At 35.2% G+C, this 12,529-nt stretch overlaps 1 protein-coding gene across 3 annotated transcripts in view; it reads left to right on the top strand.

Moving 5' to 3' along the window:
• Positions 1-12,529, top strand: part of APOOL (apolipoprotein O like) — a 104,450-nt gene that overhangs the window by 11,943 nt on the left and 79,978 nt on the right. The window contains exon 1 of one of the 3 annotated variants that reach the window (XM_059679116.1): positions 600-721. The exons of the other annotated variants lie outside the window; for them this stretch is intronic. The gene's annotated coding sequence lies outside the window, so the exon portion shown is untranslated. Of the gene's footprint in view, positions 1-599; positions 722-12,529 lie in introns of those variants that run through there. 3 annotated transcript variants of the gene reach the window in all.

Consider the following 12,529-nt stretch of genomic DNA (forward strand, 5'->3'; position numbering starts at 1 on the left):
CTAGGAGTGGGGGCACCAGATTGTGCAGCTTTGGTATATATTGCCATATAGTTTTCAAAAGTGGTTATATCAACTTACATCCCCATTCCTGAAGGCTCCAGTTGTTCCATTTTCTCACTAATAAGGACAGAGGTTTTTATGTAAAGATGGAGAAGTAATGGCTTAGAAGCAGCATTGGAAATTAAGAAGACAAACTCTACCTTCTATCCCTGAGACACATGAAATAGCCTTCACTTGAGGGTGACAAGGGAAGCAGTGACCTCAGGAGACAGTCATGCTTCATTTCAGGTAAGGAGAAGGGAGACTAGACACATGGAATGGCTTTTGGAGTTTTAGAAGTATCAGGAAATTTGGAGAGAAAATACAGAGTTTTGTAGGAATTAGAATACAGGAGATGATTTATGACTCTGGGACTATGTTTTGGGGTTTGGGCCAAGGATGGAGGGGATGGGAAGGCACATGGCCATCAAAAGTTTTAAGGTTTCAAAATTCTTGATAATACCAGCTATATATTTCTTTGTGTCAACTGTAATCCTTGGCTCTTTCCTCTTTTTTTTTTGTTAATCCTCACCTGAGGATATTTTTCCATTGATTTTTAGAGAGAGTAGAAGGAAGGGAGAGGGACACACAGAGAGAGAAACATTGATGTGAGAGCAATACATCAATTGGTTGCCTTCTGCATGCACCCTGACCAGGGCCAGGAATTGTTCCTGCAACCAAGGTACGTGCCCTTGACCGGAATCAAACCTGGGACTCTTTACCAATGCTCTATCCATTGAACCAAACTGGCTAGGGCAGCTCTTTCCTCTTTTTTTTTTTTTTAATGTGACTGATACCAGAAAATAGTTGGAACCTAACAAAGTGAAGTTTGTACTTGGAAAGACTGGTGATTATTACCAGCAAAATCAGTTTTTTGTTTTTTGTTTTTGTTTTTTGGTTTTCTGTCAGCATTGTTGAACATCTTAATTTCAGTGTAACTTTGAAAGTTGTTTTGAAACTCTTAGCCTATTTAACCATGTTTGGTATGATTCCATGATGTTGCTTTATGTCATAAAATGAAAATGACCCTCATTGAATATGGAAATAAAAATTTGCTTTCATGAATCCCAAGGTTCTCTAGTATTGCTCAACACTATAAATCAATATTTCCTAATCCTAGCTGTGCTTTAGAATTTTCTTAGGGAGCTTTAAAAGGTACTGATGTGGGTGGGCATGGACTAGAAGGGATCAATGGGGAAAGATGGGGACATCTGTAATACTTTCAACAATAAAGATTTTTTTTTTTTAAGTACTGATGCCTTAGCTCCACTTTAGATGGGGCATTCTACTGTTTTAAAAGCCCAGCAGGTGATTCTGATGTGTTGCTAGGTTTGGAAACCACTAATTGGGGGAGGAGTATGTGTGGTTTTTATACAGGTTATAGAGAACAGAGTATTAGGCTTTTCCAGGTGATGAAGAACCGAGGCATATTCAAGTTAATCTTAAGTGCTGTTTTAGTAAAAGGATACTGGAACTGTTCCGCTTCTATTAAGCCATGTGCTTCACATCTAGACTTTCCTAAAGAGAGTATCTAATTGGTTAGCTAGTCACTAATTACTACAAAAATTGCACATCAAGCCACTTTATAAGACAGACTGTAGTTAGCTGCCTTTGGCTCAAGTACCAATTCCTGTTCCAGTCAGTTTTGGCCAGTGCATCAGCCCCTTAGTTCAAAGCATATGTTAGGAATCATAGAAGTGGGCATTGTAATTGGCAGGTGCTCTGAGGCCTCTTAGAAGGGGCAAGGCAGTGGATGGATATTTCTGGGGTTCATGGTCTGTCTTTTTTTAATACTTTCCAGAAATATGTAATGAAGTTGTTGAAAAAATGCTGGAATATTTTTAGAATTGCTATTAAAATCTAACTTATTAAAGTTCTTGCAATTTAAATTTGGAAATTGGTTCCTTGATAAAAAAACACACAAACAAATCCAACACTTTAAGACAACCAATGTAAGTAGCAATCTGTGAAGGACCATGAAAGTTGCTTAATATAATTCGAACATTTGTGGGGGGGGGGGATGTGACCCATTCCTATAATCTCTCCTGAATGAGACCATGTGTTTGTTATATAGACTTGATGGATATTATTACTCTAAGCCCGTGGTCGGCAAACTGTGGCTTGCGAGCCACATGCGGCACGTTGGCCCCTTGAGTGTGGCTCTTCCTAAGCCTTAGGAGTACCCTAATTAAGTTAATAACAATGTACCTACCTATATAGTTTAAGTTTAAAAATTTTGGCTCTCAAAAGAAATTTCAATTATTGTACTGTTGATATTTGGCTCTGTTGACTAATGAGTTTGCCGACCACTGCTCTAAGCCAAGGCATGAGTTACACAATTAATGTAGATTTGGCCTGTTTTTTGTTTTTGTTTTTGTTTTTTATCTTTTCACTCAGTCATTCTGAAACTCACCAGGATCTTCTCCTATCACTAGGCTAACTACTACCTCAACAACCCTCCTCAGCCTGGCTCCATAGTTCACCTCATCTATATATATAAAAGGCTAAGTGACCAACTGTCCATCTGTCCACCTGGCTGGCCAGCTGACTGGCCGGTACATATAATGAGCACTGAAAAATAAACATTGACTTGCACATGTGCGATACATATAAAGCTCTATATTATTTTCATATACATTTTACTAATTTTCTTTCATCTCTGACACTTTTATTATAGAGAAAGGGCGAATAGCAAAATTAAAATATTTAGTATTTTAATTTTATAATACTATATTATATATACTATTTTGACTTGTCATTTTTGCAGTAATGTTATTACCGCACAAAATTTTCTTCTAATTAATTTCCTTTCAATGTGCATGAATCTGTGCACTGGGCCACTAGTGCATTCATATTTCCAAATACCTACTTGATATCTTTAGGTATATCAAATTCAACATGTTCAAAAATTTCTTTATCAAATTTGATTTTTCATTTGTGTTCCCTATTTCACTTAAGAGCATCAATATCTAATCTTGGGATCATCATAAAGTATCCCCCATATCCAAACAATTAACAAGCCTTGTGCATACTTTATTCTTTCTTATATTCTTATTCTTTTACACATTGAAAAAAAACATTTTAATGCCTATAATGTGCAGGAGATGGTGAAAACATTGGCACAAAGAGATGCTCACAATAATTATCAGATAATTACATATTAAAACAATGAGATAACACTTTAGTAAGTTGAAAAAGATGGAATGATGGTGAAATCCTAAAGTTGGCCAGGATATGGGAATATAAGCACCCCCATTATACTGGTAGGAAAGATGATTGGTACACTAGTATGGAGATCAATCTTATATATTTAGTGAAATTAAGTATATACACTTACTCTATGGCCTGGTAATTCTGTCCCTGAGGGTATATAAAAAAGATGTACAAGTGCATAAGGGCACTTATACAAGGATGTTTATTGCAGTATTATTTATGGTGGTGGGGAATTGGAAGCAATATAGTTGTCCATTGCTGACAGTGGATAGGTAAAATATTAATGTATATCATGTAGTCTTATATAGCAAGTAGAAAAAATGGGTTATGTATATACATAGGAACACAGACCAATATAAAGGCACGTTTTATGAAAAAGATAAGCAAAATAACAATACACCATTTACTTTGTGAAAAATTAAGAAACTGAGATATGTAAAAACTTTAAAAATATGTGTACACATTACTACAATATGCATTTTGTAAAGAATCAAAGAGATAATTATTAAACACATTAAAATGCCTACCTTTGGTGATTAAAGGAATGGAATCAATCAATATTTTGAAAATGAATCATGGGACACAGCAAAAACTGCCGAGATGGAAATTCATAGCATTACAGGCCTACTTCCAAAAACAAGAAAAAGCTCTAATAAACTATCTCACACTACAACTAAAAGAATTTGAAAGAGAACAACAAGAAAAGCCCAGAGTAAGTGGAAAGAAATAATAATAAAGATTAGAGAGGAAATAAATGACATAGAGACTAAAAAAAAAATATAAAAGAGTGCATCCAAGAACTAGTTCTTTGAAAAGGTAAACAAGATTGATGAAGCTTTAGCCAGACTCATCAAGAAACAGAGACCACCCAAATAAATAAAATATATGAAAGAGGTGAAGTAACAACTGACACCACATACTACATCATGGATGAATTTTGAAAACATTGTGCTAAATAAATGACAGTAAAGGCAACAAAATGCAAGACTCTATCTACTTAAATGTCCATAATAGACAATACATAGAGACAGAAAAAATGATTGTTTGTCTAGGGCTGGTGGAGTATGTATCAGTACTTCATTTTCATTGATGAGTAATATTTTATTGTATGGATACACCACATTTTGTTAATACAGTTGCCATTTAATGGACATTAGGGTTGTTTTCACTTTTTGAATATTATCAGTAATGCTGCTATGGACATTTTTATGTGGACATTGTTTTCATTTCTCTTGGATAGAGATCTGGAAGTGGGATTTTTGGGTCATAAGGTAACTCTATTTTTTACCTTTTTGAAGAACTGCCAGATTATTTTTCAAAGTGCCTGAACCATTTTGCATTCCCTCCAGCAATGTATGAGGGTTCTAATTTATCCACATCCTACAAGTACTTCTCACTGTCTATAATTTTTATTATAGCCATTCTGTGTGTATTGGTAAATGATATATCAATGTGGTTTTGATTCCCATTTCCCTAATGACAAGTGATGGCAAGCATTTTTTCATGTGCTTATTGGACATTTTTATATCTTTTTTGAAGAACTGTGTATTCACATCTTTGGCTCATTTTAAAAACAGGTTATTTGCCTTTTTATTAATTTGTAAGATTTAAAATATATATTCTGGATACTAGACCTTCATCAGATATATGATTTGCAAATATTTTCTTCTATTCTGTGGGTTATCATTTTACTTTCTTGATAGTGCCCTTTGAAGTGGGAAAGTTTTTAATTTTGATGAAGTTGAATTTATCTTTGTATTCTTAGGTTGCTTGCGTTTTTAGGTGTAATATTTATCATTGCCTAAACCAGCGTGGGCAAACTACAGCCCGCGGGCCGGATCCGGCCCGTTTGAAATGAATAAAACTAAAAAAAAATGATGTTTACTTTGAATTTATATTAGTTCACACAAACACTCCATCCATGCTTTTGTTCCGGCCCTCCGGTCCAGTTTAAGAACCCATTGTGGCCCTCGAGTCAAAAAGTTTGCCCACCCCTGGCCTATACCAAAGTCACAAAGATCTACATCTATGTTTTCTTCTAAGTTTTATAGGTTTAGGTCTTATATTTAGGTCTATGATCAATTTTGAGTTGTTTTTGTATGTGGTATTAGATAGAGAATACTTTTGTACTTTAGCTTATGAACTTTTGCTTAAAGGACTATTCATACACCCATTGAATTGTCTTAACATCTTTGTAAAAAAAAGTTGACCCTAAATGTAAGGGCTTACTTTGGGACTATCAGTTTTATTCCATTGAACTATATGTCTATCTTTATGACAATATCACAGTCTTTATTATTGTAGCTTTTAAGTAAGTTTGAAATGGGAAAGCATGAGTACTTCAATTTTGCTCTTTTTCAAAATTTATTTGATTTTTCTAGGTTGCATGTATTTTCATATGCATATTAGAATTAGCTTGTCAATTTTTACAAAAAAAAAGCACGTGGGATTTTGATAGTGGTTGCCTTGAATCTTTAGGTTAATTTGGGGATTATTGCTATCTTGACACAACTGAGTCTTAAAATTTATGAACATGGGATGTCTTTCCATGTGTATGTCTTTTTTTTCAACAATATTTTGTAGTTTTCAGTTTAAAAGTCTTACATTTATTTTGTAAAAATTATTCTTAAGTGTTTTATTCTTTTTAATAATATTGTAAATGAAGTCATTTTTGTAATTTCATTTTCACGTTATTCATTGCAGGCATATACAAATAAAATATATTTTTGTGTGTTGATCTGTATCCTGTGTATCTTGCAATCTTGCTAAGTTGATTAGTCCTAATAATTGAGTACACACATGTACATGTATATATGTGTATATTCCTTAGGATTTTCTACATATAAGATTATGTCATATTATGCCGTCTGTAAATAAAGAGTTTTACTTCTTCCTTTCTATTCTACATGCCTTTTATTTCTTTTTCTTGTCTAATTACCATGGCTAGAACTTACAGTACAATATTGATTCAAAATAGTAACAATAGATATTTTGTTCTTGTTCTTGATCATAACGGGATAGCTTTCAGCCTTTCACCATGAAGTATGTTAGCTGTGGGATTTTTGTAGCTCCCCTTTATCAGGTTAAGGAAGCTCTTTTCTATTCCTACTTAATTAAGTTTTGATGTTTTATTTAATAATGGGAGAGTATTTGTCAAAGGATTTTTCTGTGTTTATTGAGCTAGTCATGTGTTTTTGTTCATTATTTTATTAATGTGACATATCAATTAATTTACATATATTGAACTAATCTTGCATTCTTGGTCAATGCACTTTTTATACACCTATATTAAGTTTCTATATTCACAATAAATATTGGGGTATAGATTTCTTGTGATGTCTTTGTCTGTTGGTGCCAGGAAATACTGGCCTCATAGAATGAGTGGGTATTTTCTGCTCTGCTATTTTTTGGAAAATTTTTGAAAGGTTGGTGATAATTCTTTAAGCTTTTGGTAGAATTTCCTTTGAACCTGGGCTTTCTTTGTGGAAAGATAATCTCTATACAGGTTATACAGGTATATTCAGAATTTCCATTTATTCTTGAGTCCTTTTGTAATTTGTGTCTTTCTAGAAATTTCTCCATTTCAGCTGAGTTATCTAATTTGTTGTACCATTGTGCAGGGGCTGTCCAGCAGACCCTGAGCAACGGATGAACAGATTGCTTTGATATAAATTTCTGTGAAAGAGAGGGCTAAGGGACTGTTTTACTTTAGAAGTAAAAAGCAGTCTGTTTGCCTGCCTTCTTAGGCTTTTATTGTCACAACAGCTTGAACTAAAATTAACCTTTAGATACAATTATCACCGTAATTATTCTTGAGAAAGTATATGCTTCTACAAGGTCAGGTCTTTAAAGACTAAACATAGATATTCTAGCAAAACACCCGGGGGATCAGACTTATTTGGAAAAGTCAAGGCTAGGGGATACAGCCTTCAGCAAGGTCCCTCAGAGGCCCCCGAACTTTCGGAGAATCCTCCTTACAGACATTCCAACCAAGTCCTGTACTTCTCCACACCCTGGTTCACAGTATTAACTTACAATGCTTTTTATTTCTATAAAGCCAATATGCGATGTTCTCCCTTTCCTTATTGATTTTAGTAATCCCACCTTTTTTTTTTTTTCTTTTTTCTTCTCGGTTACAGAATCAATGTTTTGTCAGTCATTTTAAAGAAGTGACTTTTGGGTGTGTTGATTTTCTGGATTGATTTTCTTTTATTTATTTCATTTTATTTTCATTCTAATCTTTATTATTTCCTTCCTTCTGCTTGCTTTGGATTTGAGTTTGCATTTCTATTTTCCTAAATTAAGTTATGAGATTATTGATTTGAGATTTTTTTATTATAACATTTACAGATATTTATATACTTCCCTCTCAGAACTGCTTTTATTGCATTCATAAGTTTTGATGTCTTTTTTTTTCATTCAACTCAAAGTATATTCTAAATTTTCTTGTGGCTCTTTTTCCTTTGACCTGTGGTTATTTAGAAGTGTGTTTTTTTATTACTCTTCAAATATTTGTGTATTTCCCAGACCTTTTTGTTCATTATATCTGATTTACTTCTGGTGTGGTCAGAGAACATATTTTTTTTGTACAGTTTCAAATCTTTTGAGATCTGTCCTGTGGCCTACATATGGTCTATCCTGGAGAATGTTCCATATGCACTGATGAGAAGGTATATTCTACTATTGTTGGGTGTAGTGTGTAATGGAAGTCTTTTAGATCTAAGTTTATACTGTTGTTCAAGTCTTCTGTTTTCTTGTTGATTTTCTGCCTATTTGTATCCATTATTGAATGAGGTATTGAACTTTCTATTATTATTGAATTGTCTATTTTTTCTCTTCAGTTCTGTCAGTTTTGTTTCAGATATTCTGTGGCTCTGTTGTTAGGTGCATGTATATTTATGTTTTATTTGGACAGCATACGGTTGAACTTTTTAAAAATAAAGTCTGACATTCTTTGCCTTTGGATTGAATTGTTTAACCCACCCTGATTTAGTGTAATTATTGCTGTGATTGGACTTAGTTTTCTATATGTTTTCTATTTCGCTTTTATTTTCTATGCCTTGTATTAATGGGTTTTATGTATTTTGCCAATTTGGGGAAGTTGTCAGCCATTATGTCTTCTGTCATCTCCATTTTGCTGTTGAGTTCATACATTGAATTTTTAAAAATTCAGTCATTATGTTGTTCAGTTCTAAATTTTCCATTTGGTTTTTCTTTATATCTTATATTTCTTTGCTGAGACTTTGTGTTTCTTCACTGAGATTTTCTATGTTTTAATTTGCTTCAGGTATTTTCAGAATTGCTTGTTGAAGCATTTTTTGTGATGGATCCTTTAAAAATCTTTGTCAGATAATTTTAACATCTCTGAACTCAATGCTGACATCTTTTTTCCTTTTTGTTTAAGTTTATATTTTCCTGGGTCTTGTTATGATATCAATTTCCAATTGATATTTTGGTATGATATAATGCTCTGGATCATATTCAAAATCTCTGTTTTAGTTAGCTTTCTCTAATACAACTTTGTCAAGGGAAAGAGCAGTGCAGCCTAGTTGCTACCAAGTGAGGGGTAGAAGTTAAGGTTCCCTGCGCAGTCTCTCTTGACACCCAAGAAGGGAAAGGCCCCCTTGTTATTCTCGAGCAAGGGTGAGTGTTTAGGTCCCTTCTAGGCTTTTGCTCTTATCACTCTGGCTGGGTGGGGTAGCAGTACCTTGTTAATGCTCCTTATATGTCCTTAAGTAACACCACCATTGGGGGTGACCTTGTTATTATCACCTGATGATAGTAAATATCCTGACTCTTCACTAGGCCTTTTTTGGATACCTCCCTGGCAGGGAAGGGGAGAGGTGTGTCCTTACCATCAGTTGATGACAGATATCAAGGTTCCCCATGTAGTCTCTACTGATATCTTGGGGGCCAGAGCTCCTTACTGCCTTGTGGGTAAAAGTTCTGCCTTCTCTAACACCATGCTGGTGGGATAGTGTTAGAATGTCTTATTTCAGCCTAGCCAGAGTTAAAGTATGGGTTTTCCCCTGAGGCTTTGCTTGTGTGGGTGGGTAAATTGTCTTAGTTTTGTCTGTCCTGTTTAGCTATATTAGAGTGATTATTGCTTAAAACTTTTATGTCTTGCTAGACTGCTCCTTTCCTGGTCTTTTGACTGGAGAAAGCACACTTTTCCTGGGTCTTTTGTCTGCACCAGTTGCCATTTCTCTGTCACTGGCTTCTCCAGCATCCAGTCCAAAATAATATGAAACAAAAATAAGCCCATGGACCTCACTATCATGTCATTCCTCAGGTCCTGAGGTACCTAATTGGTTTGTCATCTTCTCTTCATCTTTCAGAGTCTTTTTTATACATATTTTTATATAATATCTAGGATTTTGAGTTTTACTTAATGGAAGGAATTAGGAAAAGTATATCTACTCCATCTTTCCAGAAGTGGAAGTCCTCCATCATATCCTTTTCTGACTCCCCTACTAGAGATTATACATTACTTAAGGGCAGAAACAATGTCTTTGCATAGTTATATCTCTCATGGATAAGATAGCAACTATCTAGTGCATAGTGTTTGTTTAGGAGGTGTTTGTTGACTAAGTTAAAACTGTAATAACTGTTAGATTTTTTTTTTTGTCTTCAGAAAAAAGTATCCTGGTTGGAGAAATATAAAAAAATATATAGTTGAAAATAGTACATGGTTAAATCTAAATTATCCTGGACTTCTGTGGACTAGATAATTCATGTCCTTTGAAGGTAAATTTTTCCATCTCTGAAAAAACCTGAAAATGAGGATATGTCTCTTATCTCTGCTTCCCCCTGGACACACCTCTGTTATACTGCTTATAACCATGTATTGCATATATTTTTACATTTTTCTCCCTAATTAAACTGAGAGTTTCCTTAAAAACAGGGACAACATTTTACTCACATTTGTATCTCAAGACTCACAGGCTCTTGAGATATAGTATGTAATAGATACTTGAATGGTTGTTGAGTGAATGAATGAGTGCATTCTTTGACGCCCATGAACACAAATAGATTTAAATTTTTATTTTAAAATACATATATTTAAATATATTTAGAGGGAAATTTATCATATACATTTAAAATATATTACTAAAAGGGTAATGTTAACATGAAATATACATTTTTTTCAAAACTTCATTTGAAAAAAAGTACTTTTAAAAGTGAATATTACTAGTGACTTGAAGTTTGAACCTTTATTCATAGTTATTGATAATATATCTGCAGGACAGAAGAAATATTTGAAGAAACAAAGACTGAGAATTTTCCAAAAATAATGACATATATCAAGACAGAGCTCTAAGAAGTGGAAAGAACCTCAAGTAGGATAAATACCATACACATAGACTCATCTCATGTCCCTGTACACATCATTTCCATGCTGCTGAAAAATTGAAATAAAAATGTAGAAAACAGCCAGAGAAGAAAAACGCTTTACATAATGAGGAATAGAGGGGAGAATTGCAGCATATTTCTCAGAAACTACACAAACTAGACCAGTGATGGCGAACCTATGACACGCGTGTTAGAGGTGACACGCGAACTCATTTTTTTGGTTGATTTTTTCTTTGTTAAATGGCATTTAAATATATAAAATAAATATCAAAAATATAAATTTTTGTTTTACTATGGTTGCAGATATCAAAAAATTTCTATATGTGACACGGCACCAGAGTTAAGTTAGGGTTTTTCAAAATGCTGACACGCCGAGCTCAAAAGGTTTGCCATCACTGAACTAGACAATGTTTCTGTAGGAGAGTATTTTTTGTGATTGCAGCTATGACTCAGAGTTGTTAATTTATGCTTCTTCTTTGCTTTTCTTTTGAGCAATTGAGGCTTCTCATCTTTAAAAACAAAAATAATTCCAACTCCCAAATCCTCACCTTATACTGGTAAAATATTTAATTGTGATCTGTACTTGATTTTATATCATTTTATTCACACTACAGCTTTTTTGTGTTCAAATAGTGGCATGTAGCGTTGGTGGTATAGTGGTGAGCATAGCTGCCTTCCAAATAGTGACATGTAGTTTCTTCTTAAAGGATTGCATCTTTAATACCTTTTCAATATACAGTGTGTGATTTGCCCTGAATCTTTGATTAAACTGTATATTGGAATTCCTAATCAAAGTAAGGCCTGAAATATCTGAGTATTTTAACTCTATAAAATGCTTCAAGTTCTGTTCAACAACTTAAAATGTATTGATTACACACCAAGTGCAGTACAGATGCACATAAATTCTACAATATTATTTCCGCTCTAAAGGAATTTATATCAGCAAAGAGAACATATTCTCATGCAATGGATACTATTACAAGATAGCATATATTTAACGATTATAATGTAATATAGATCATAAATCTTTAGCAATTCAAGAAGTGACCTGTATCTATATAATAAAAGCCTAGTGACCGTTAAGGCAGAAAGACCAGAACGACTAGTCACTATGATGCACACTGACCACCAGGGGGCAGATGCCCAATGCAGGAGCTGCCCCCTGGTGGTCAGTGCACTCCCATAGCTGGAGCGCTGCTCAGCCAGAAGCCAGGCTCATGGCTGGAAAGCGCAGCAGTGGTGGTGGGATCCTCTCCCACTTTCACAGCAGCACTAAGGAGCAGCGAGCCGAGCGGTAAGGAGCAGTGAGCAGGCAGACAGTAAGGAACGAGGAGTCCCAGACTGCGAGAGGGTGCAGGCCAGGCTGAGGGACACCACCCTGTGCATGAATTTCATGCACTGGGCCTTTAGTATATTATAATAGTTTAAGTCCTCTCAGGTTGAACATTATGACATATTCCAGGAACTTAAGGCAATTAGGCTGGCCAAATCAGAAAGGTTAATTTAGGCTTTACTTATCTATACTAATAAAAGAGAAAAATGGTAATTGGCGTACGACGATACCCTTTTCATTGGCTAATCAGGGCTATATGCAAATTAACTGCCAACTAAGGTTGGCAGTTAATTTGCATATGTAGGCACAATGCAGGGAGGCGAAAGGGAAAGCAGGAAGAAGCCCCCTGCCACTGACAGTGATCAGAAACCCAGGGGGGAGCTAAGAGCTGGGGGGCAGGGCAAAGGCGGCCCTGGGGCCGCCTTTGCCCTGCCCCCCAGCCATGATTGGAGAATCAGGTGCCTTTTCCGCCCTGGCCAGTGATAGCAGGAAGTAGGGGTAGAGCCAGCGATGGGAGCTGGGCACGGTCGAAGCTGGCAGTCCCAGGAGCTAGGGGTCCCTTGCCTGGGCCTAACGCAAAGCCCATGATTG

Source organism: Myotis daubentonii, chromosome X (genome assembly GCF_963259705.1).
Source record: "Myotis daubentonii chromosome X, mMyoDau2.1, whole genome shotgun sequence".
Lineage (NCBI taxonomy): Eukaryota > Metazoa > Chordata > Mammalia > Chiroptera > Vespertilionidae > Myotis > Myotis daubentonii.